Consider the following 23490-nt stretch of genomic DNA (forward strand, 5'->3'; position numbering starts at 1 on the left):
CCACTGCTGCTCATGGTATTTCTAAGCTTCATTAAATCCACAAAGGAATGTGGAAACAATCCCTCTAGCCCACATGCTCATTATAAAGGGTCAGCCGAAAACCAGAGCAAGCAGCAGGACTGAGAACAGCAGCAAGAGTTTGCGGTGGAATTTGCTGAAGATGGCATGCTTGGCAGCAGAAAGTATTCCCTGGTGTGTGCCATTGTGCTTAAAGTGATGCCAACTTCCAAGGACAGTTTATATTCACAGATGTGAGTGCTGGCTGAGCTTGAATGGTTCTAGGGCATGCCCTCCTACTTCCTATCACCCCGACTCAGACCATGAGACCAAAGGGAGCCTTGTAAGGTAAGAGGACTTTGTGTTCAAAGCCAGCCATGGCTATCATTTTTCTCAATACCATCCAGACTAAGTTAGGCGCCATTACATTTCATGACATCCTTTTATGCTAGGCACATCGGTTTAACTGTTTCTGGCTTGTCAATCAATAAAGTAGCCCTCACTTAATCAGGGGTTGGAAGGTTTCATTGGATCTAAAGAGGGTACGAGAAAGGGCTTTTGCTTCTAGATATGTGCAATGAAACTTCCTTAAAATGTCTACAGCCAAAACATTAATGTCAAACATTCTATTTTGACTACAATAGAATACAGATGTTATTCTCTCCAGGAGATGTTAAACTCCTGGAGAGAAGGAGGGGAATGGGAGGTCGAGGGAGGAAGGGTAGAAGGGAAGATTGGAAAAACATCACATTGGGACACATGGAAGAATATTCTTAAACTTAATGCTAATAACCCCTGCTATGGATTGACTATGCCCCTAAAAACAGGATATGTTCAAGGCCTAATTTTCAGTCCCATGGATGTGACCCTATTTGGAAATAAGATCTTTGAAACGTTATTAGCTAAGATGAAGCTAAGCTGAATTAAGGTGAGTCCTAATCCAACATGACAGGTATGCTGATTTGAAACTGTTATTTACCCCAGAAAAGCCATGTTCTTTTAATCCAATCTTGTGGGGGCAGACCTATTGTTGGGCGGGACTTTTTTATTAGATTGTTTCCATGGAGATGTGGCCCTGCCCATTCAAAATGGGTCTTAATCCACTTATTGGAGTCCTTTAAGAGGGAGACAGTTTTGGAGAAAGTTCAGATGGTTGGGGAAGAAAATGCCCCAGGAAAAGCTAAACTAAGAGATGAAATCCAAAGTTTGCTCCAGAGAAGCTAAGAGAGGATCACAGAAGCTTATAGAGAGAAATGCCCTGGAGATGCTACAAGAAGACCACAGGACATACAGAGAAAGCCACTGGAATCAGAAGATGAGAGCAACCAATGGGGGACAAGGACCAGCAGACATCAGCCAAGTGCCTTCCCAACTGACAAAGGTGTTCCAGATGCTTGCAGCTTTTTTCAGAATTCAGGTATCATCTTGCTGATGCCTTAATTTGAATATTTTTATGGCCTTAAAACTGTATATTTATAACCTAAGAAACCCCCTTTGTAAAAGCCAGTCCATTTCTGGTACATTGCATTCTAGCAGCTTTGGCAAACAGAAACAACTTGTGTCCTTATAAGAAGCAGAAAATTGGGCAGAGACAGCGGGGAGAACACCGAGAATTGCAGGCAAACCACCACCAGAAGCCAGAGGAGCAGATTCTTTCCTCCAGATAATAGGAGAGGCATGGGAATTGCTTTGGACTTTATGGCCTCCAGAAATGTGAGACAACATTCTTTTCTTATTTTAAGCCATCCGTTTTGTGATATTTTGCTCTTGCAGTCCCAGGAAACTAAGACAAGCTCAAGTAATCCTGTTTATTTTTAAATGATCTTCAAGCAAACTGGGCTAAATTTAAAATGGTATCGAAAAATGCATAGTGTGATTAAAATACAGCTCTGCATGGGTCCAGAGAGCATAGTCTTATATGTATGTAGGGACTTTATATGTTCATTTTGAACCCTAGAGAACATCTACTGGAACTTCAAAAGACTAAGAAAATTGAGTCTTGCTATTGTACTTCCACATTCCAAATTCCCTACACTTCCAAAAACTCTAAGAGGACATTTGAGATTGAATGAAAACTAAACTGGAGATCACCAAATTGAGTTCCTCAGATCACTTGATGAGTCAGGCAAGATATTTCCTTCAGAGATTTAGTGAAGTCCATTAAAAAAAGGAAAGGGAAAGGGAGGGTGGAGGAGAGAAGAGAGGTATCTAATTATATGCGCCATTCAGGGAGAAAGAAAAATTGTGAGATGCCTACTTTCAGTTAACAGGTGTTACTATGGAAAAGATTTGCTTTTGAATCCACTGGGAGCCTCACATTTTGTCCCCTCTTCTTTTCGACCATCATTTTCTACCCTCTTCTCTGTGCATTTATAAATTGCAGGTTTGGACCTTATTCTTGATTGGTTTAGACATGACCTCTTTTTGGAACCCAACCTTTGAAAGCCTCCATCAAATCTATTGGCTGTTTTTATCATGGTTAATGCTCTTGGGTAGGGAAGTTACCTATTTATAACTGAAAACAAGGAGAAACAGTGTTGTTGTGGTTTGGGAAATGCTCCCTGGAAGAGAGGCTTACTGCCAGGTGCTAATTACACTCCTGTTGTCTTTTGGCTTTATGCTTTCCACACGGGGAGAGGAAGAGAGTTAGCCAGGTGGGAATGGAAGATAATTGAACAAGGTGAAAATGAATGCTCATTAAATTCCAGAATACAGGCGGACTCATTTCATATGAGAGGGCTGTAAATATGACTTTTAATGAAGTTATGACATGGTTGCCAATAAAAGTCATTTACTCTGCAGTATTACAGTTAATTATACACAGCTGGAGCCTTTTATGGTCTGTCCCTTGTTAACTTTCCCTTCACTGCTTATTAACCCTTTGAACACAGGAGCAGTCAGGAGCCCGGCAGCTTTAAATGTAAATAAAGCATGAAATAAGTACCCCATATGATCCAGGATAATTATCACTATCTCTGGGAAAACACACTCACCTCCAAGACATACTGGGGAGAATGGGGCAGATAGTGCAGAGAGAAGGAAAAAGAAAAGTATGCTGCTTTTTGTCTTCTCCCATTAAACAGCAACAGCAAAAATATAGACACATTCCTTGATTTGTTGGACATTTTCTAGATATGGCCAGTTTATTACTAGTTTTAGGATCATTTTAAATACATTTCACACCTACTGAAAATACTGTAATAGAAATATTAGAATAAAACCAGTATTCCAGGTGAAACTTACATATTTACCTTTAGTAGCCCAAACCTGTTAAGGTGAGTCTGTTCCATATCAAGGGTGGAAGAGAGTTCTGTTTCTGAAAGCCTTGCTTTCTGAGATAGGCGGATAATCCTAGGAACATCCCATAGCAGTTATGAATAACTAAGACATCCCAGTAGTTTTCCTGGGAGCCAGAATGGCCGAGCATTTTGAGAGGCCTCCGTCCTGTATAAGCCATGAAAAACAGGAAGACCCTATTTTTTAATTATTAAAATAACTTCAGCAATAAATGCAGTTTCTATCGTTATTCCAGGAACCTGGCCGTTGTGAAAGCGTGCAGTACTGCCTTACCTTATTGCTTATTCAGGGGCATGACTGGCAGTGGGTGCTTACTTGGTGAGATTATAGGATTTGGTTTGGTTTTGATTTATATAAAAGTTTTCTGTACATATAGATTCAGTCACTGGAGTCAACAAAAATGTGATGCTGGGAAGTATAACTCCCAGGCTCTTCCATCAGGCTCACTTTGTTTGGCTCCTGGGAAGAATTGCCAGGTAAAGTGATGGCAAAGTCTTGCTGAGTCTGTTTTTGTATTATTTCTAGTTCATGACTCTGTACTTATCTGGTTTATTTCCAGTTCATGACCGATCTGAATTATTTCTGTATTTAATTCATCACTATCTCGTTTCTCTCTATTGGTGAGAAATATTTAGAATGACTCTGTGATATATATCTGCAGGATTTCAGGAAATTTCCATTGACTCTGTGCTCCCCTGATTTTCACAGCAGATACACAGAAACAACCATTTTATAAGCCCACGGGCCAGTTTCAACTTCCTGATTGAGAAAATTGCCCCATGTTACATTGTATATCATGGATGATATTTGTGTGACTGTAGGGGAATGGTGGTGTGCTGACAGAATCCTCAAATTGGTCATGTATGTCTGTCTTCCTTGAAGGGAAGGCTTGCATGCAACCCCAGTTGATATTTGCTTTTTCCTAGTGGCTAAATTCTTTTATGCTACACAGTTTTCAATGTGTATGTCTGTAAATGAATTAAGCCTTTCCCCTTTCTTTACAGAAAGAAGATAATTAGGGCAGGCCATGGTGGCTCAGCAGGAAACAATGCTCACCTGCCATGCCAGAGGACCCTGGTTCGATTCCCAGGGCCTGCCCATGTTAAAAAAAAAAAAAAAAAAAAAAAGATGATTACAGTGACTGGTATGTTTGTAATTATTGGCCAGTTTCTTTTGTAGCGAGTTTATTTTAGAGGACATGTTTGGATATTGTTGACCGTGGGAATCTGTCCTATTTCCACACTGTAAGGCAAACACACAGATCTACCCTTAAAGAGGAGAAAATCTGTGCAAATACATAAACAAACTGAAACAGTTTGGCCTGGCATGGCCGGTAGAGAGCTTGGCTTGGTTTACATATCAATTGTGTTGATGAACCTGAAGGTGGGATGGAGTTGAATGCAGATGAAATGATTAATGGCTTTTTTAGAGCCTAACACCTCTCCTTGATGAACACCTGACTTTCTGAGAAGTTGAGGGGATTCTGTATAATACAGCCTTTTCCTGATTTCTCTTCTGTTAGGTAACAAGTACCATACTTTCGGACCAAAAACTCGGAGATCCCACCTTACGAACTCAGGCAAAGTTTCCAACCTACTGTGGAAACCCAGGCTTGTTTCTTTGTAGAGAAAGAAGACACTCATCCAAGATTTGATAGGACTCTCTTGTGTGATTTGAAATATTTTATGGACAAAACTTGGGTTTATCTTTGTCTAACTCTGAAAGAGATTAGCAAATTAGGACATCTGAAATGTAAAGGTGAGAAGGAAGACACTGAACTTTTAATGCTTTAAATGTGCTGGCTCCTTAGAAAAAATTCTGGGCAAGCTCAAGAACATTCAAGTTCTGCTGGCAATGGCAGATCACCAGATAAGAAACAAAGATATGAAAATAGACTCAAGCTAGTAACATGGGGTCATATGACTTCAGCTTCTGGCTCCCCTCGCCCCCACTAGTTTCTCCCCTGTGTCCAGTTTCCTTTGCTTATAAATACTCCAACCAGTTTCAATTAAGGGCCATTATCCTAAAATTTGAGCGCACCTTAGCTTATAACATTTTCCAAGATCCTATCTACAAACGGGTAAATCTTTGGAGTTCCTTGACTTTTCAATCACATGGTGTGCCTGTTTGAAACTGTCTTGTATCCCAGAAAAGCTATGTTCTTTAATCTCATTTCATATTGCTGGGTGGGAGAGTCTTGATCATTTCCATGGAGATGTGACTCACCCGATTACCGGTGGTAACTTTTGATTAGATGATTTCCATGCAGATGTGTTTCCACCCATTCAAGGTGGGGTTGCTTACTGGTGCCATTTTGGAAAAAGCTCAGTGATGACAGAGCTACAAAGCCAGAGATCTTTGCAGATGAGGAGGAAAACGCCCCCAGGGAAGCCTTATGAAATGAGGAGAAAAAGCTAGCAGATGTCGCCATGTGCCCTTCCAGCTGATAGAGGTGTCCAGAAGCCAAAGACCCCAGCACATGCCAGCCAGGTGCCTTCCCAACTGACAGAGGTGTTCTGGACAGCATCAATCTTCATTGGGTAAAAGTATCCTCTTGTTGGTGTCTTAATTTGGACATTTCCATATCCTTAGAACTGTAAACTTGCTGCTTAATAAATTCCCTTTTTAAAAGCCATTCCATTTCTGGTATACCTCTTCTGGCAGCTTAAAAAACTACAACATATGGCAATGCACGTGACTGCATCTTTTACTTTCTCTTCCTAAGCTGTTGTCTTTCAGTTTCTTGCATCTCCTCATGCCTTCTTTACCTGTATCTGACTTCTTTTGCTTATAGAGCCTTCAACCATACTGGGTTAAAGCCAGTCTTCCTTCAATTTGGACACACCTAAATTAATAACATCTTCAGTGGATTTATTTACACGAGTCCATGCCCACAGGAGCAGGGATTAAGACTTGAGTGAGCCTTTAGTGCGGGACATGATTCAATCCCTGACACTATTTACTAAGGTAAACCATTTGATAAATTTGAATGTTTTGATATTTTTGATTTACAATTTGGCAATGTGTCTTCTCTCTGATTTTGTTGTAATGAGGAATAAAATATAAGTTGAATGTTTTATATTTAAATTTGAAGAAATTTAATTAGGGTTTTTTATGTTTTCTGAGAGCCATAATTTTGAATTCCTACATTTCCAAGTCTGTTTCAGGTACATTATTGTTTCCATACATTATTTAAGGTCATGTGAATGATGACATATATATTTAACTAATTGAATTATAATAGTTAATGGCTTAAAAAGAAGCTGTTCTTTTTCACATTGAAAAACATTGAAGTTTTTGTGAACTTCAGATTATGCTGCAAATCTTCTGGGTTTGGTTCCTCTATTTGAGTAAAAACTTAAATGTCACTTCCGTGGTGAAACATGCTTGTCTACACACAACAAATTTGCTCTTTGTAAAATTCCAATTAGGTATTTAAATCAATGTAGTAGAGGCATCCTCTGACTAAGTTAATATATTTTGAAATTAATGTTAAATTTGTGATCTAAATATATACTTGATTATAGACATATTGGAATTCTTTAACAAAGAAATCTTACAAATGATAAACTAATTAAAAACTTGTACAGACTATTCAGTCTGATCTTTAACAATAGGTAGTGAAAGTTATTATTTATGTACTGTATAATCTGCCCAGAAGAGTCTCCTTTCAGGAACCTGTTAATATTTTGGGTCTGTTTTGTTGACTTGTATCAGGCTCAAGATTTTATAATCATTTTTTTTGAGGTATAATATCTGCATAACCATGGCCAGAATGAAATCTGTTCTATAACTACTTGTTACAACATACCTTGAAATTTATTACTTTTTTGTATATTATGTAATATATGTCAAAATAAAAATTGTTAAAAAAAAATTGTTCCCCAAACCCCTTTAAAGTTGTTTCTCTATCACCTTGGGTCCAGGCTAGTACTGATCAGCCTTCTGTCATTATAGGTTTGATTAGCTTCTTCCAGAAACTCGTATACTTGGATTTAAATTTTATGTAGTCTTTCGTGTCTGGCTTCTGGTGCATAGCGTGGTTGTTTGGAGATTCATCTACGCTTTTCGGTGTATCAGTTTATTTTGTTATATTGCTAAGCAGTAGTCATTTTATGGCGATACGATTTATGCATTCACCTGCATGGACATGTAGGGTCTTTGCAGTTTGGGCCTCTTCTGAATAGAGTTGCTACAGACTTTTGCATCCAAACCCTTTGGTGAAATATACTTTTTATTTCTCTAAATATGGGATCTGCGACAAATAAGTGTATGTCTAAACTTAGAAGAAACTGCCAAACTTATTATCAAAACGGTCTGTGAATCTTTTTTTTTTTTTTGCATGGGCAGGCTCCAGGAATTGAACCTGGGTCTCCGACTTGGCAGGCAAGCATTCTGCCACTGAGCCACTGTTGTCCACCCTCTGTGAATCATTTTTCAAAAACAAAAGTCCCTTATTCCAAAAGGGCTATGCAGTTCATTATAATTGATAGATTTATATTAAAATATTGTCAGTGATTAAGAATGTAATCAAAACAAATATCCTTTCTCATCTTTAGTTACCTTAACTATGACCATACCTTGAGGTAATGAAGATTCTCATTGACAGTGCTTTTTGACCCCAATTCTCCCAAATTTAGGTTCAAAATTCAGGATAACAAAACAAGGAAAGTTTCTTTTGCAGCTAAACTATCACTCCATCACTTGCTCCTGAGGTTTGAGCCCTCACCTCACAAAAGAAGCAATGCCAGAAATAATTAGGCTTTATATGTTTAATTAGCTTGACACTATACTGAGACTTGTCCTAGTTTATTAAGATCAAAATATGAGAAGAGCTGTTTAATCAAAAAGAGAGACCTCCATCTTACTTAGGTCAATTATGCGCAAGTAAAATATCTTTAATATAAATATGTTCCAATCGTCATTTATCTTCCATGATGAGCACAGATATGCTCGTGTCCATGTGCAAAAGGCTGGCTCAAGAACAAGTTGAGTTTTAAGAAGCTTTATTTCTAGGTTTGATATCTTTATCAATGGATGAAAGATAACACACAATTTATTGAATTGATTGGAAGGATGTGGGGACCTGTCAATGCCATTAATATCCATGGTATGTTCTTATCAACAGGATAACAACTGAGTTAAGTATCATGGAGTAGTTATGTATAATTACAATAGGGGATTCTATTCTGCCTCATTTGATATTAGTTACTGTAATAAATTAATCAGAAGTTTGTTCTTAGCATCAATAGGCTGTTCTTGGTTTGTCCCCCAATGCTGTCTAAAAGGGTGTACTATAGATTTCAGGTCAGAAATGGACTTTTTATGGAAGAAACATCTAAAGAATCATAGTTACTGCAAAAAACATAAATTTGAATGTTTTGATATTTTTGGTTTACAATTTAGCAATGTGTCTTCTCTCTGATTTTGTTGTAATGAGGAATAAAATATAAGTTAAATGTTTTATATAAGTTAGGGATTTTTATGTTTTATGAAAGCCGTAATTTTGAACTTCCTACATTTCCAAGCCTGTTTCAGATACATTATCATCCTTTCCATACATTATTTAAGGTCATGAGAATGATAACATATATATGTAACTAATTGAATTATAATAGTTAAGGGCTTAAAAAGAAAGGTTTTTGTGAACTTCAGATTGTGCTGCAAATCTTCTGGGTTTGATTCCTCTATTTGCATTGTCTGAGTAAAAATGTAAATTTCACTTCTGTGATGAAACATACTTGTCAACACACAACAAATTTGCTCTTTGTAAAATTCCAATTAGATAATGAATTCAATGTAGTAGAGGCATCCTCTGATTAGGTTTGTATATTTTGAAATTAATGTTAAATCTGTGATCTAAATATATATTTGATTATAGACATATTGGAATTTTTTAATAAAGAAAGCTTACAAATGATAAACTAATTAAACACTTAGATAGTCCTGATACTGCAGAATCTGTGTTTGCATCCCCGCAGAAGTTAGCCATAGAAAGGTAGAGATTCTGACTGCCATTCCCAGACTAGAGATCACTGTTGTTCTGTGCCTGCTGAGCTGCTGAGCTTTCAGCTCTCAGGTGCAGGTGGCACAGGAGAGGCTGCTTTAAAGAGCAAAGGAGACGTTTAGTGAATCCTTCCCACACAAAAAATTCCCCGATTACAGTTTAATTTTGCTCTTATACATTCCTGTCCCTTTAATCTGATTAAAGAAACTCCTGCTGAGATGGGGGTCTCGGGGTCACCATGTTTGCCTTTTTTTTCTTATGCTGTATGACAAAGGGTCACATTTCATTCTTTTTCCATGTGAGTATCCTATTATGGCAGCACCACTTATTGAATTTTTTTTGTTTGTTTTGTTTTTGGGAAGTTCATAGGCCAGAACCAAACCTGGGTCTCCTGTATGGAGGTTGAGAATTCTACCACTGAACTACCTTTGCATCCACCCATGTTTGCTTTCATTGAACAGAAGATACAATAAAATAGGGCAGAGAGCGTGGACAGAGAAAACACAAAACAAAACAAAAACCCTGCCTGCAATAAATCAAGTCTCAGGAATGCATTTAATTATAACCAAATGCATCAACCTTTTTGCCCTGCTGGTGTACACCATATACATGATGACATTGACTACTCCGTGTTTCATTTTATGTTATAAATGAGAGCGGGCATTGACATTAGTTCTGTTAAAGTGAAAAAAAAAAGATGCCACCTGCACTGGGTTGAAGATGATCCCCCCCCCCCCCATAATTCGTGTCTATCCAGGACCTGATGATGTGTCTTATTTGGAAACAGAGTCTTTGCAGATGTGTGAACCCCAAATCCAGTGGCCGGTGTCTTTATAAGAGAAAGGAGAGGGGGTTTTAGACACAGAGACATAGAGGGGAAGATGATGTGAGGATGGAAGCAGAGGTTGGAGTGATGCCTCTATAAGTCAAGGAATGCTAGGAATCACTAAAATCTGGAAGAGACATGGTAAGATTCACCCCAAGAACCTTCAGAGGGATTGTGATCCTATCCGTTCCTCCAGAATGATGAGAGAAAAATATTAATTTTTTTTTTTAGCCACCAAGTGGTAACAGTCCTAAGAAACTAACACACCACCTAAGTAGCATGATCTCAGAGTCAGTAAACTCCATTGACTTTGCCCATGTACCAGTCAGCAAGCTTATTTCAATATTGAATCCAATTCTCTAAAAATGCCATCTTGAAAGATGGAAGTGATAAGATTTTATTTATTAGTCATGTGTTCCTTTGTTCAAGAAAGAGCTTTGCTCTAATTGGGTAATGAGAGAAGGGAGAAGAGCAGGGACCAACTAGGACATGAAGCTTCAGTAGGAGCTAACAGAGATATGTATTATGCTTTAACATCAGAAGTTTCACACTCCCACACATCATGCTTCCACCCAGACTGTCCCTTCATTCCTTATGTCTCCACAAACTCCTGAGACAAGAGCCCACATTTATCAAGACCAGCCATGCTACAACGCCAGTTCATTTCTGCAGATGTCTGTAGACTTGGCTAAGGATCAGGAAATGACACACCTTTCCAAAAGTTATTGATAATGGGAACCACTAGACAGGCTAATTGGTTAAAGTCCTGCAAATACTCATTCTGTTGCAGGGCTTAAGTAAATTATTCTGTGGTTAGTGCACTCAGCAGGAGCGTGTCCCTTTTTTAATGCAGGGAGGCTGATGGACCGTCTGTTATGAGGAGCCTGGATTAGTGCATCTGTTTCTGGTTTTCAGAAACCTGAGGTGAAGAAAATAAATAACAGGAAAAACAAAATGAAAAATGCCCCTGGTTCCTGAGTTGCAGTGTCTGCATGTGTTCCTAAATCTCCTTTTTCATCCAGATGTGCCAAATACTCCTAGATTTCTTGGGCAGAAAGAGAAAAGAAATATCCAGATTTAGTTTTTAAAGATTTTAAGTCCCCAGAAATATTGCCAGTTGTTATATACAAGCAATGGCATTTCCTATTATTTTTGCAAATAAATAAAGGTAGCACTCAATATATGAAAGCATGGCCTATCATTTTTTAAAGGTTATTTACAGGTTTTAAATGAAGGCCTATTTTACTCTCCTTTTTTAATAATCAGAAAATACAGCCAAAAATGAAATATTTTCCTAGAGATGGTATAAACATAGCCTCCAAATAATGGAAGACTTAATTCTGGAAGAGGGTTCAAGCTTAGTGGCTTTGACTCCAGGAAGTGAAATTGAGACCAATAGGTAGAAATTATAAGGAAATCGATTTTACAGCTTAAAGAGCTCTCTGACAAATGAACTGTTTAAGTTTTGAGTGAACTAAGTCGGAGAAGAGCTATGGCCATATGCAGAGAGGGCATCCTGCATGGAATGGAAGGCCATCAGGAGAGATGGCTGCACAGAGGATTCCAGAACGCCAAGAGTTGGGACTAAATTGTTTCCATACTCTTCACTCCACAACTCACTGCAATTTGTGTTTTCTATTCTCGAATTTTCTGAAACTTATATTGGTTTTAAATTGTTGGCGTGTGGGGGGGATAGCAAGTTTTCTGTTTCTGCATTTATTTTACATCAAGAACCACTGATAAGGCAGCTTTTTTTTTCTTATTTGCTTCTCCCTTTACTAGCAGGAATATGCAATTTTCTTGCCCACACTTTCAATGAGGCTGAGATTTTCACCTTTATGCACCTGTCTCAGTTCTAGATGCCTGCCTTGCAGAAACCAAAGACTCTTCCTTCTGCCTCCAGCTTGACCTTTAAATCTGAGGTTCTAAATTTTTGGTATAAGCAAAGGCACCACAGATACCTGCTACGTTGGAGTTAGCACCCACTCTGGTTTAAAATGTCTCACATTTGTAAAATGGGTTGACAAATGACTTCCTAGGTTCCATATTAGTCAACTGTTGTTGCTATAACAAATTAGGCCACAGACAGTGGCTTAAAACATCACACATCCATTATATTGAAGGTCTATGGGTTAGAAGTTCAATATGAATCTCACTGAGCTAAAGAGTCAGCATGGCTATGCTCTTACCAGTGGCTCAGGAGGAGAATCCTTTTCCTTGTCTTTTCTAGCTTCTAGGACTGCCCATATTCTTTGGCTTGTGGTAGCATTCTTCCATCTCCAAAGCTGGCAGGGTTACATCTCACTGGTCATTCTTCCATTGTCACATCTCCCTCTGTCTCTAAACTCAGCCAGGAAAGGGCCTCTTAAGGTATGACATGATTAGGTACCTTGCCCCCACCCTCGCCTAGAACAATCCGGGATAATTTCTGCATCTCAAGGTCTTTAGCTTTAATCACTTCAATATCCTTTTTTCTAAGTAAGGTAAGAAATTCACAGGATTCTGGGATTAGGATGCAGCGTTTATTTTATTTATTCAATTTTCTCTGGGTATGTGTGCTATTCTGTCTACCATAGGTAATTCTGATCCTTTGATATGCTTTTTAAAGACATATGAGTTTAAATACATTTTATACACTTTCAGGTCAATTAATTGCAAAATACCATAGGACATTTTTACAGGAAAGGATTTTAAAATATGGTGAATTACTATTTTTTTTCTACAATTTTCATAGTTCTGTTTCTGGATTCTTCATCTCTTTATCAAAGCTATTGCCTGGGCCTGTCCAGGTCTCCAGACTGTACCCTACTTATAACTACTTTGTTCAGGTAAATTCACGCATCTGGACTTTTTTCCTCTAACTTACATTGCCCTTTATTTCTTAACTTTTGAAGAACCTGTTCATTTTGTCTGGTATTTTAAAATTTTGATCTTCTCCATCAGAAATCAATGTTTTGGTCAAAATTTTTCTCTGGTGATTTCTAAATGGGATAAGCAATATATTGTCATGGAAATGACAATACCAGGCTGGAAGTCAAAGAGAAATTCTATCCCTCTCCTGCCACAAGCCAGTTAGGGGATCCTGGATTGGCTATTTCACTTTAGTCCTCTTCACTTCCTCATGAAGTAAAAGAAGAGATTGGACTAGGCTACTTCAAAAGTCACTTTGGCTCTTGAAAGGGAACTTTCAGATAAGTCCACTGTTTCTTGATTTACAGAAGCAATCCTGTATTTTGGAGGACTACTGAAAGAAGAATTTATTCTCAGTCCGAAGTAAATTTTCTCTTCTTCCCCAGTACACATTGCTGACTGTGGCAAATGTGTTATTTGCATCCCTTTCAAGGGATAGTTGGAAAAACTTAAAGTCTTAAGTTCTTTAAGATCAGTTTGTAGCTACTTCCCTACCTTGTCTCCCTCTGCTCTTCCAAGTCACAACTATTCTCCAGCCTCAGTGAATTACTCAGAGATCCCACAATGCTTCCAACATTAATATTTGGAGAACAATGAAAATGCATCTGTGAGAAGTTGGCATCGAGTGGCATCCTGAGCAACAAAAGTAGGACAGAAGAAAAGGGGTTTTCAGAAATTTTGGGAATGGGGGTCTATGTGGGAGTCAGAGGTTTAACATTATATGGGCAGTGGGAACAGGAGTCAAGGAGATTGAATTTTTATCATGATCATGGTCTTGAGGGAAATCTCAGGTTACTTTGATAATAAAACTGCCTACAATTTCAACCCTCAGCTGAGACCCAGTCCAAACTTAAATAAATTATACTCTATTAGACCTTAAGCTATTTTATATTTGTCTTTCTACCTCTGTTCTTCTCCTTCCAATCCCTACCTCAGAAAAGCCCAGATTCTTAGGCATGAGAAAGTAAGTTTAGTATGTCCTTTATCGTCTTTTTCAATTTAGTTAGGAGAGCAGCCCCCTTATAAATTTATGTGTAATCCCATCATTTTCCTGTTGTCACTCAGATAAGACAAGTCTAAAGTCCACATTCTCAAATCATAAAGTCAATCAGTCTCAAATATTTTATTTTGTTGATTTGACATTCAGGCTGTCCAACAGAATAATATCAAAAATTTGATCCATTCAAATGGTAGTACTTTGCCATATTCTCCCAACTGGGGTCTGTTGCAGAGAGAAAGCCTGCAGCCAAGGGAGGTTTGTGAATCTTCTTTCTCTCCCTCACTTGCCTCTTCTTGCATTTACTAGCTGTGGTTTAGATTTCAATTCACTAGAATTGAAATGGAGTATGAAGAGGAGAGGGTGGATAAGCCTTGTAGATTTTCTGGGCACAATCAAACACCACTATCTGTGGAGATACAAATTACCCTCTCTCTGAGAGGTCCAAGTTGAAGGTCTCCTCTGCTGCTCAGAACTGATGAACCCTTGGATTGCTTCCATCTTTTGACAATTGTGAGTAATGCCACTATGAACATAGTTATCTTATTGTGAACTTGATTTGCATTTTCCAAAAATAGCTAATGATGCTGAGTACTTTTTCATGGGCTCTTAAGCCATTTGTGTTGTTTCTCTGGAGAAATGTCTATTCAAATCTTTTCCCCATTTTAAAATTGGATTGTTTTTCATATCATTGTTGAGTTGTAGGATATTTTTGTGTATTTTCTATATCAAACCCTTTTTCTATATATGGTCTCCAAATATTTTCTCATATTGAGTAGATGGTGTTTCCATTTTCATGACAAAGTTCTTTTATCCACAAAAGTTTTTAATTTTGAAGAGCTCTCATTTATCTAATTTTTCTTTCATTTCTTATGCTTTAGGTATAGAGTATAAGAAATCACTGCTGAGCACAAGATCCTGAAGATGCTTCCCTATGTTTTCTTCTAGGTTGTTATAATCCTGGTCCTTATATTTAAGTCTTTGATGGACTTTGAGTGGTGTTTACATTAATTGATTGTTTTATGCATACCTGGGAATAAAATTCACCTGATCATGGTGAATAATTCTATAATTATTTGATGTAGTGTTGGACTTAGTTTTGTTGAGAATTTATGCACTATATGTATCAGAGAAATTTGTCTGAAATTTTATTTTCCTGTGGTATCTTAACTTAGTTTTGGTATTAGGGTGATGTCATCCTATAGAATGAGTTAGGTAATTTTCCCTCCTGTTTATATTTTTGGAAGAGTTTGAACGGGTTTGGTATTAATTCTTAGAATGTTTGGTAGAATTCATCTGTAATGCCATCTTATCCTGGGCTTTTCTTTGTTGGGAGGCTTTGATGACTGATGCAATGTCTTGTAATTTGGTCTTTTGAAAACTTCTATTTCTTCTTAAATCAGTGTAGGTTTTTCATGTGTCTCTAAGAATTTTTCCATTTCCTCTAAGTTTTCCAATTTGTTAGCATAGAGTTGTTCATAGTATCCTCTTATGATTCCTTTTATTTCTATGGGGTCAGTAGCAATTTTTCCCTTCTCATTTCTGATTTTTTAAATTTGCATCTTATCTCTTCTTTCATTATCATTCTAGCTAAGGATTTGTTAATTTATTGGTCTTTCCAAAAACCCAACTATTGTTTTTTGTTATTCTCTATTTTATTTATTTACACTCTAATCTTTGTTATTTCTTTCCTTCTGTTTGTTTTTTTGCTCAGTTTGCTCTTCTTTTTCTAATATCTCCAGGTATCCCATTGCATCTTTTGATTTTAGCTCTTTCTTCTTTTTTAACGTAAGCCTGTAGGGTTATAAATTTCCTTCTCAACACTGACTTCACTGAATAGCACGAGTTTTGATATCTTATGCTCTCTCTTTAATTGATCACAAAATATTTACTGATTTCCCTTGTAATTTCTTCTTTGACTTACCAACTGTTTAAGAGTACAGTATTTAACTTCCAAATATATGTGAATATTCCAGTTCTTTGCTTCTTATTGATTTCCAGCTTTATTCCATTATTGTAAGAGAAGATGCTTTGTATAATTTCAATCTTTTAAAATGTATTGAGACTTGCTTTGTGACTAACATATGGTCTATCTTCAAGAACAATCCATGTGTACTTGAAAAGAATCTATGTCTTGCTGATGTGAAGAGTACTGTTTTGGATATATCTGTTAGTCTATTTCATTTGTCATATTATTCAAGTTCTCTATTTCCTTATTGATATTCTGTCTATATATTCTACCTATTGATGAGATTGGTATATTGAAGTCTCCAACTATTATTATAGAGATGTCTACTTCTCCCTTCAGCTTTGCTAGTGTTTGCCTCAAATATTTTGGGGCACCATAGTTAGGTGTATGTGTATTAGGATAGTTATTTTTCTTGATGGATTATCCCTTTTATTAATATATAATTTCCATCTTTGTCTCTTCTAACAGCTTTTGACTTAAAATGTCTGTTTTGTTCAACATTGATATGGGTTTACCAAGTATTATTTGGCTACTATTTGCATGCAATATTATTTTCCATCCTTTAGCTTTCAACCTGTTTTTTTCTTTGTGGTCTAAGGTGAGTCATTTGTAGATAATATATGGTATGATAATCATTTTTAATCCTTCTGCCAATCTTTGTCTTTTCATTGGGGAGCGTGCTGGCTTGAAAGGCTGTATGTACCCTAGAAAAGCCATGGTTTTAACAAAATCCCAGAATAATCCCTATTCAATGCTGTATGTAATTAGATCATCTCCCTGGAGATGTAATCAATAAAGAGTGGTTGTTAAATTGGATTAGGGGAGATGTGTCTCCACCCATTTGGGTGGGTCTTGCTTGGTTTACTGGGGTCCTATAAAAGAGGAAGCATTTTAGAGTATAAGAGAGATTTCTGAGAGAGCAGAGAATGACATAGCCATGAGAAGCAGAGAATATCCCAGCCAACGGCCTTTGGAGATGAAGAAGAAAAACACCTCCCGGGGAGATTCATGAAAGGAAGCCAGGAGAGAAAGCTCACAGATGATGCCACATTCGTCACATGCCTTTCCAGCTGAGAGAGAAACCCTGACTGTGTTCTCCGTATGCCTTCTCACTTGAGAGAGAGACCCTGAACTTCGTTGGCCTTTTTGAACCAAGGTATCTTTCCATGGATACCTTAGATTGGATATTTCTACAGACTTGTTTTAATTGGGACATTTTCTCGGCCTTAGAACTGTAAACTAGCAACGTCTTAAATTTCCCTATTCACCTTTGTAAAAGTCATTCCATTTCTGGTATATTGCATTCTGGCAGCTAGCAAACTAGAACAGGGAGTTTAATCATTAACAATGTTATTACAGTAAAGTCTTACTCTAGCCATTTTGTCCTTTGATTTTACATGGAATATCATTTTTCTATTCAATCCAATCGATTGTCTCACTTATTTTTTTGCTGCCACTCCTTTCTGTGTAGTTGATCTTTTTTGATGTATCTTTCTCATTTTTATTTCTGTATATATTTTAAAATACTTTTTTGTGTGTTTACTCAGGGGGTGTGTCTTATATAACCCACATGTATAAGCTAGTAATTTGAAAAAATACCAACTTATCTTTAAAAGCATACACTTTTTCTGCTCTCATTTCATTCTGTTTCTCCTCTTTATGTTCTTTTTATCCCACATTACCTGTTTATATTTTGTGTGTTCATTATCAAGAAGTATGCCCTTCTCATGTTCAATTGTATTCTGACTCCATAGGATTAAAAGAGTAGGGTTATATATTGAGGATATAGTACTATCAGGTTTTGCATTTACCCTTTTAGTTACCTTTACTGAAAATGTTCATTTCTTTACCCTACTACAAGGCACTTTGTCTTATTTTTTCCTTTTGCCCTTCAGAATTCTTTTTAGTAATTCTTGTAGGGTCAGCCTTTTCTTATTGACAAACTCTCCTTCAAAAATGAAGGAAAGTTTAAAATATTCACAGATAAATTGAAACTGAGAGAGTTAGTATTTAAAAAAAGGCCATATTGATAATGTGATCCATAGTTTCTTATTCCTTTGGAGAGTATTTCTTAACCAAATAGAGTACTTACTTATGCTGCCTTATACTATTTTCCCTTTCTTCACTGTTATCTGCCTATGCATATAAATTGAATTTTAATTTAAGTGTTTTTGATGCTCCATCCAACTGTACCTATTTAATCCAAGAAATAGTTCGTGTTGAGGACAAGGACAAAGTGTCCCAAAGTGCCCACTTCTGGGCAGATCATATGACCCCTGAGTGTTGCAGGCACAAAACTTGCCTGGTCTGAACAACCCTGGAGATTCACGCTGTTTCCTGGATACTTGTGATTGTGGAGAATTTTATAGTGGCAAAAAGCCTGAAAATATCTCATAAACTTCTCCTTCAGATACCAACTCCCCTGACTTAATTAATTTCTAACTCACTGACCACGGGGAGTATTTTCCTCCTTTAACATTCCAATAATGTCTAGAATCTCAGTCTCCCAAGTTTTTACGAGAGCCTTCTAGTCATTAATTGTGAGTGTGATGTATTTCTTTCTCACTTGGACTTTCTCTACAGCAGGTACTTACCAATTTTTTTTTTTTTTCTGTTTTGATTCAACTCTTGATTTTCTTCTGGATTTCTTCTGCTTGCCTCTGCAGGATCAACAGAAAACTGAAAAGAAACAAAAAAGAGAAACAGAGACGTGAACCTGGGGAGAAGAACCCTGAGGTTTGAAGACAATCAAGGGAGAAGTGTGAAAATATAATATCCCATTTCCCAGAGAAACACGATCCGTTCTCTTTCTCATTTAGTGAGATCTGGTGGTGGGAATCCTGGAGAAAAGAAAGTTCAGGGAAGAGAAAGAACTGGAATAACAACACACCCAAATTAGGAGATAATATAGTTCACTGGAATCAATCACTTATTCATATGTTTGTTTACTTAACCATTTGTTACTTAGCACTTTTTTATGTACCAGGCACTATTTTGATACAGAGGATTCAGAAAAGTGCAAGGCCTTGTGGAACATATCTTTGTGGAGGGAATCTTAAGATCTCTTCCTGTACTATTGCATAATGATTCAGAGATTAGTTACGTAGCAGTCATTTCAGTTGTCAAGCGTTATTTTGGGAAAAATGGAAGGAAACCCCTCACATCTTTATGTGTCACATGGGCTTTCTCTGCTTTAAAGCCATCATGTTGCCACGATTCCCTCCCATAGGAAAAGGCATATGATGAAAGAAAATATTGATAATTGACGAGATAAAACTTATCTCTCAAGTGCATGAAGTATATTTTAAATAAAAAATAAACTCATGCAACAAATAATAACTGAAATGAGTATTTAATAGCTTAGTATTTAATTCAGAGATTCTTTAATCCTGGTCATCTATGAGAACTGTCCAAGAAAGTTTTTAAAAATAAAAATGTCTAAGACTTCACCTGTGAAGATTTTCATAATGTAAATCTGAGGTGAGTCTCAATAATGAGAATTTTATTTTTAAATTTCGTAAATGATTCTGATGGGTAGTGAGAGGAAAAAGCCACTGAATCTCCTAGATCAAGGAGTAGTTAATTTAATGTGAACCTAATTACACAAAGCTTAATAACCACTTTTTCTGCTTCGTACTGATAGCAAACTATTATCTTATAGAAGAACTTTTATGTCATAAATTAAGATTTTTCAGCAAATCCCACACAGAGGGCATATTCATTGTTAACAAAGATGTTTCATTTTCTTCTCTGTGTCACTTTGTTGGAGATGAAAGTTCTTCATAATGTTGCCAGATTTTGACAGAGAATTCACATGCCTCCTCTCAAGTGACTATTGCATTTACCATAATATTCTGAAACATTAAAACAGAGCTTCCATTCGAAAATGAACTTTACCAGAAGAGCTTTTTCTTTGTCCTCTCTGACATTTCCCTAATTGGTTCATTTAACTTTTAATGTTCTTTGAGGTAAACAGAAGAAATTAGGGGGAAAAGCATTTTTAAAATAGTACTTTCAATTAGAATGATTGGCCAATTTACTTTTGATTGCTATGATTATTTTATATTTTTAGAAGTTGGCTTTGTTCTAGGGTTCAGAGAGTTCATTACATTCTTATATTGGTTGTTCAAGATCAGTCTCACCATTTCTTCCTTTAATGATACCAGATGTACTTTACTTTGGTTCAGTTGATCTATTTGGTAAGTTTAGCCACCAGTCAGGGATGGCATTTTCCTTTACACATAAGATAGGGAAATGATTCACTAAAGTGATTTTTATAGGGGAAAAGAGAAAAAAGGCCATCCAAAGCTCTCATAAATAAATATTTTTTACTGGAATACTTGCTTATTCAAGACCTCTCCTAGTCTGTACTCACTAACTGATGAGTGCTGTGGAATTTACTAGTTGCTTTTAATTTTTTTTTAATTGTTAACATTTTTTATATTGTGAAATATAACATATATATGAAAAAGCAATAGATTTCCAAGTACATTTTAACAAGTAGATATGGAAGAGATTTTAAATTTTGGTATGGGTTACAATTCCACAATTTTTTGTTTTTTCTATCAGCTGCTTCAAGACACTGGAGGCCAACAGAAATATCAGTATAATGATTGAGCAGTCATATCCATTGATTAAATACTATCTTCTCTGTTATCCTTTTCCTTCTGTTTAAATAACATAGATACATAAAAGCAATAAATTTCAACATACATCACAACAATTAGCTACAGCACAGATTTCAGAGTTTGATATGGGTTACAATTCCACGATTTTAGGGTTGTATTTCTAGCTGCTCTAAGGTACTGGAGACTTAAAAGCATGATTCTAACATAAATTAAATATGAAACACATTAAAAATATTTTATTAAATAATGAGATGGTAAGGCTGGACCAAAGAACATTTTAAGGATTTGGGCTTTTATGGGCATTTTGAAACAATGATAGAATAAGAATGCTAGATTATAAACAAATATGATTAAATATGTTCCACAACCTTTGGGGCTATCTTTCCCACCTGACAGAAACTATTTGCATTTTTACTGGACCAAAATCTGTAGGTTAACGCATAACTTTACTAAATCTGTTATCATGACTCAACAATAAATAGTAGGTCAAAACAAGCATAAATGGTCCTTCAGTGAGCCCGTTACACGATACATCAGGAAGCATTGAAAGAGCCTGCTGATAATGTTTCGGCAATTTCCCATGTCTTAAATAATTTTTCTTACTATAATTAAGTGGCAGTCACAATTTTGAGGAGAGCATTCAGGGGATGGCAATGAGTTCATGTTTCTGTCACTCCTGTGCTCTTATGCAAGGACATACATGCAACGTGGTAGGTATGGCCTTGTATATGCAATATGAAAAACATTAACTCTTTTGGAAAAAAATGAATTTGTTTTACAGAAAACTTAAGCCACCCTTGTCCTTAAAATCAGCCTTACTCATGTGCTTTTTCTACCACCCTCTTCACCTCAACCCTCTGTATACATTTCCTAGCCTAGAGAATGTACCAAATTCTAATCAGATCAAAACTGATCTTTGGGACCATTCACAGAATGCATTTCATTGTCCTCCACAAGGGATTTTTACACCAATGCTCAGAAATCTAGACAATGACTTTTCCCAGATTTATATCATGGGACAGAATGTTTCTTTGGAGCCTGTTTTGTTTTGTCTTTTGATTTTTAGATGAATTTAGATTTAAATTCTTTTTATTGATTCCCTGAGAAGATCTCTGGATACAAAAAGAGTAAATCTCTTTTTCATATTTCCCATTGTCTTGAGGAAGAGAGTATTAAAATTAACTCTTCCACTTGCTCTTTTTCCCTTACTTTCATATAGAAAGTTTTCTGGTAATCAGAGGCGCCCTTAAAAATTCTTCTGTTGTGCTGAGGAGTACACAATGATGTCAGGATAACCTCTACTAAACGCACATGTTCTTAAGCTTTGCAAACATTTTGAGAGGCATGCACAGAAAATCTGTTTTCTCCCACAGGATATTCATAATGGGGAACCAAATTTTGGAATTAGGTCAGACCTGCTTCTTCATTCTACCAGTCTGTGGGCACGTTATAACATCTTACCGTGGCACTGCAATTTTCTCCAATTTGCTAACGAAGACTAATCCAAATAATTCAGCCTGACTGTCTGCTCTTGACCACTGCACGTCTCCTGCTGTTCCTCAAAGCTCTATTTGTTCCCCATTTCTTCTCTTGTTTTAAACCCCTCACTGTTCTGAGTGCCTTTTATTTAAAGAGAAATTGGATACCTACTGTGTAAATTTCTGCAGGGAGTCTTTTAATGTAGACTGTTGCAATTTTCTCCAGGAATATGCTAATAATTACAACGGCTAGGGACTGGGACTTTGTTATCTACAAAGGAGGAATTGTGTGAGAGAAATAGAAAAAAAAAAAAAAAAAGAAAAACATCTGGGCTCTCTACACCATTGAAAAGAAAATGAAAAGGCAAAAACTTAAAGGGAAAAGGAAAGCGATGTTATTTCTTAAAGTGTAGGCTAGAAATAGATGGATGTTTGCAAGTAGCAACTGGGGCCAGTGGTCTTTCTTCAGATTCTTAGGAAAAGGCACTCACAAAGGGAGAAAGGTGCACCTTGGTACCACAGGGCAGCCAGCTGAGTTTGCATCTCTGTTGTCATGGCAACATAGCATTCCCCCCCCCCCCCCCCCCCAGTGCTCTGGGAAGTAGAAATGGGACCTTCCAAGTCCTCTGTCGCCTCTATCTGAGGTATGGGTGTCTTAATGGCAATGTCGTGATCTTAAATTGTTGGTAAAAAAAAATTTAAGAGATAACTTTTTTTTGTCTTCCTTGTTATTGTTTAAAAAGTGAGTTTTAGAAAATAAATTGCTCAGTCCTGCTTTAGTGAAAAGTTTTCAGAGAATGAATACGGTATCTTAGCAGCCAATTTGCAGTGAAGTAATGATGCATTCACACAGACTCTGATCACAGTACAGTCATATCCTAAGGTTATTTGCTAAATGGATTATTTGAGATGACCTGAGGTTTAATTTTATTAACAAGCAGGATTTTGGTGACCACAAACTGACCTGGTCTGACCTTGTATAACAAAGTTCTAGAGACTGTCACATTGTAAGCTGGCTTCAGATAAAATGAAGGGGAAAAAGAGATTCCTTTTTAGAATTCTTATATAAGCAGTGGGGCAATCAATAATAATGATTGGAAGCTTGAAGTGCTGGAAATTAGAAGGGATTTGCCCATGATGGAAACAAAAGTGAGTCCTGGTAGGACCTAAGATCCTGAAATTCTTTGCTTGTTATTATATCTGTTTATCTGTTATGTTATGATTGCTTTAATATTTTCTTTTATGATAAAGATTTGAAGATCTGAAAACTAAAGAGGAGCATGGATTTCCTTTTACTAAAATAATAAAACCAACACACAGCAGTATTTTTTTAGAGTTTCACAGAAAGAAACATTCTTAAAATCAACCAAATGGTCATAAT

The 23490-nt window shown here is 36.7% G+C and overlaps 2 long non-coding RNA genes across 2 annotated transcripts; one reads left to right on the top strand and one right to left on the bottom strand.

Annotated features, from left to right (window-relative positions):
* Window positions 1–669: 669 nt before the first annotated feature.
* Window positions 670–19410, top strand: LOC143669838 (uncharacterized). Its single transcript, XR_013169086.1, has 3 exons — window positions 670–925; window positions 6089–6261; window positions 18670–19410. It is a non-coding gene; the product is annotated as an uncharacterized LOC143669838 (long non-coding RNA).
* On the bottom strand, window positions 18601–22645 carry LOC143669839 (uncharacterized). The gene is made up of 3 exons (XR_013169087.1): window positions 22601–22645; window positions 22093–22251; window positions 18601–18682 (listed from the first exon to the last, which is right to left on the bottom strand). It is a non-coding gene; the product is annotated as an uncharacterized LOC143669839 (long non-coding RNA).
* Between the last annotated feature and the right edge of the window lie 845 nt (window positions 22646–23490).

Source organism: Tamandua tetradactyla, chromosome 26 (genome assembly GCF_023851605.1).
Source record: "Tamandua tetradactyla isolate mTamTet1 chromosome 26, mTamTet1.pri, whole genome shotgun sequence".
Taxonomy (NCBI): domain Eukaryota; kingdom Metazoa; phylum Chordata; class Mammalia; order Pilosa; family Myrmecophagidae; genus Tamandua; species Tamandua tetradactyla.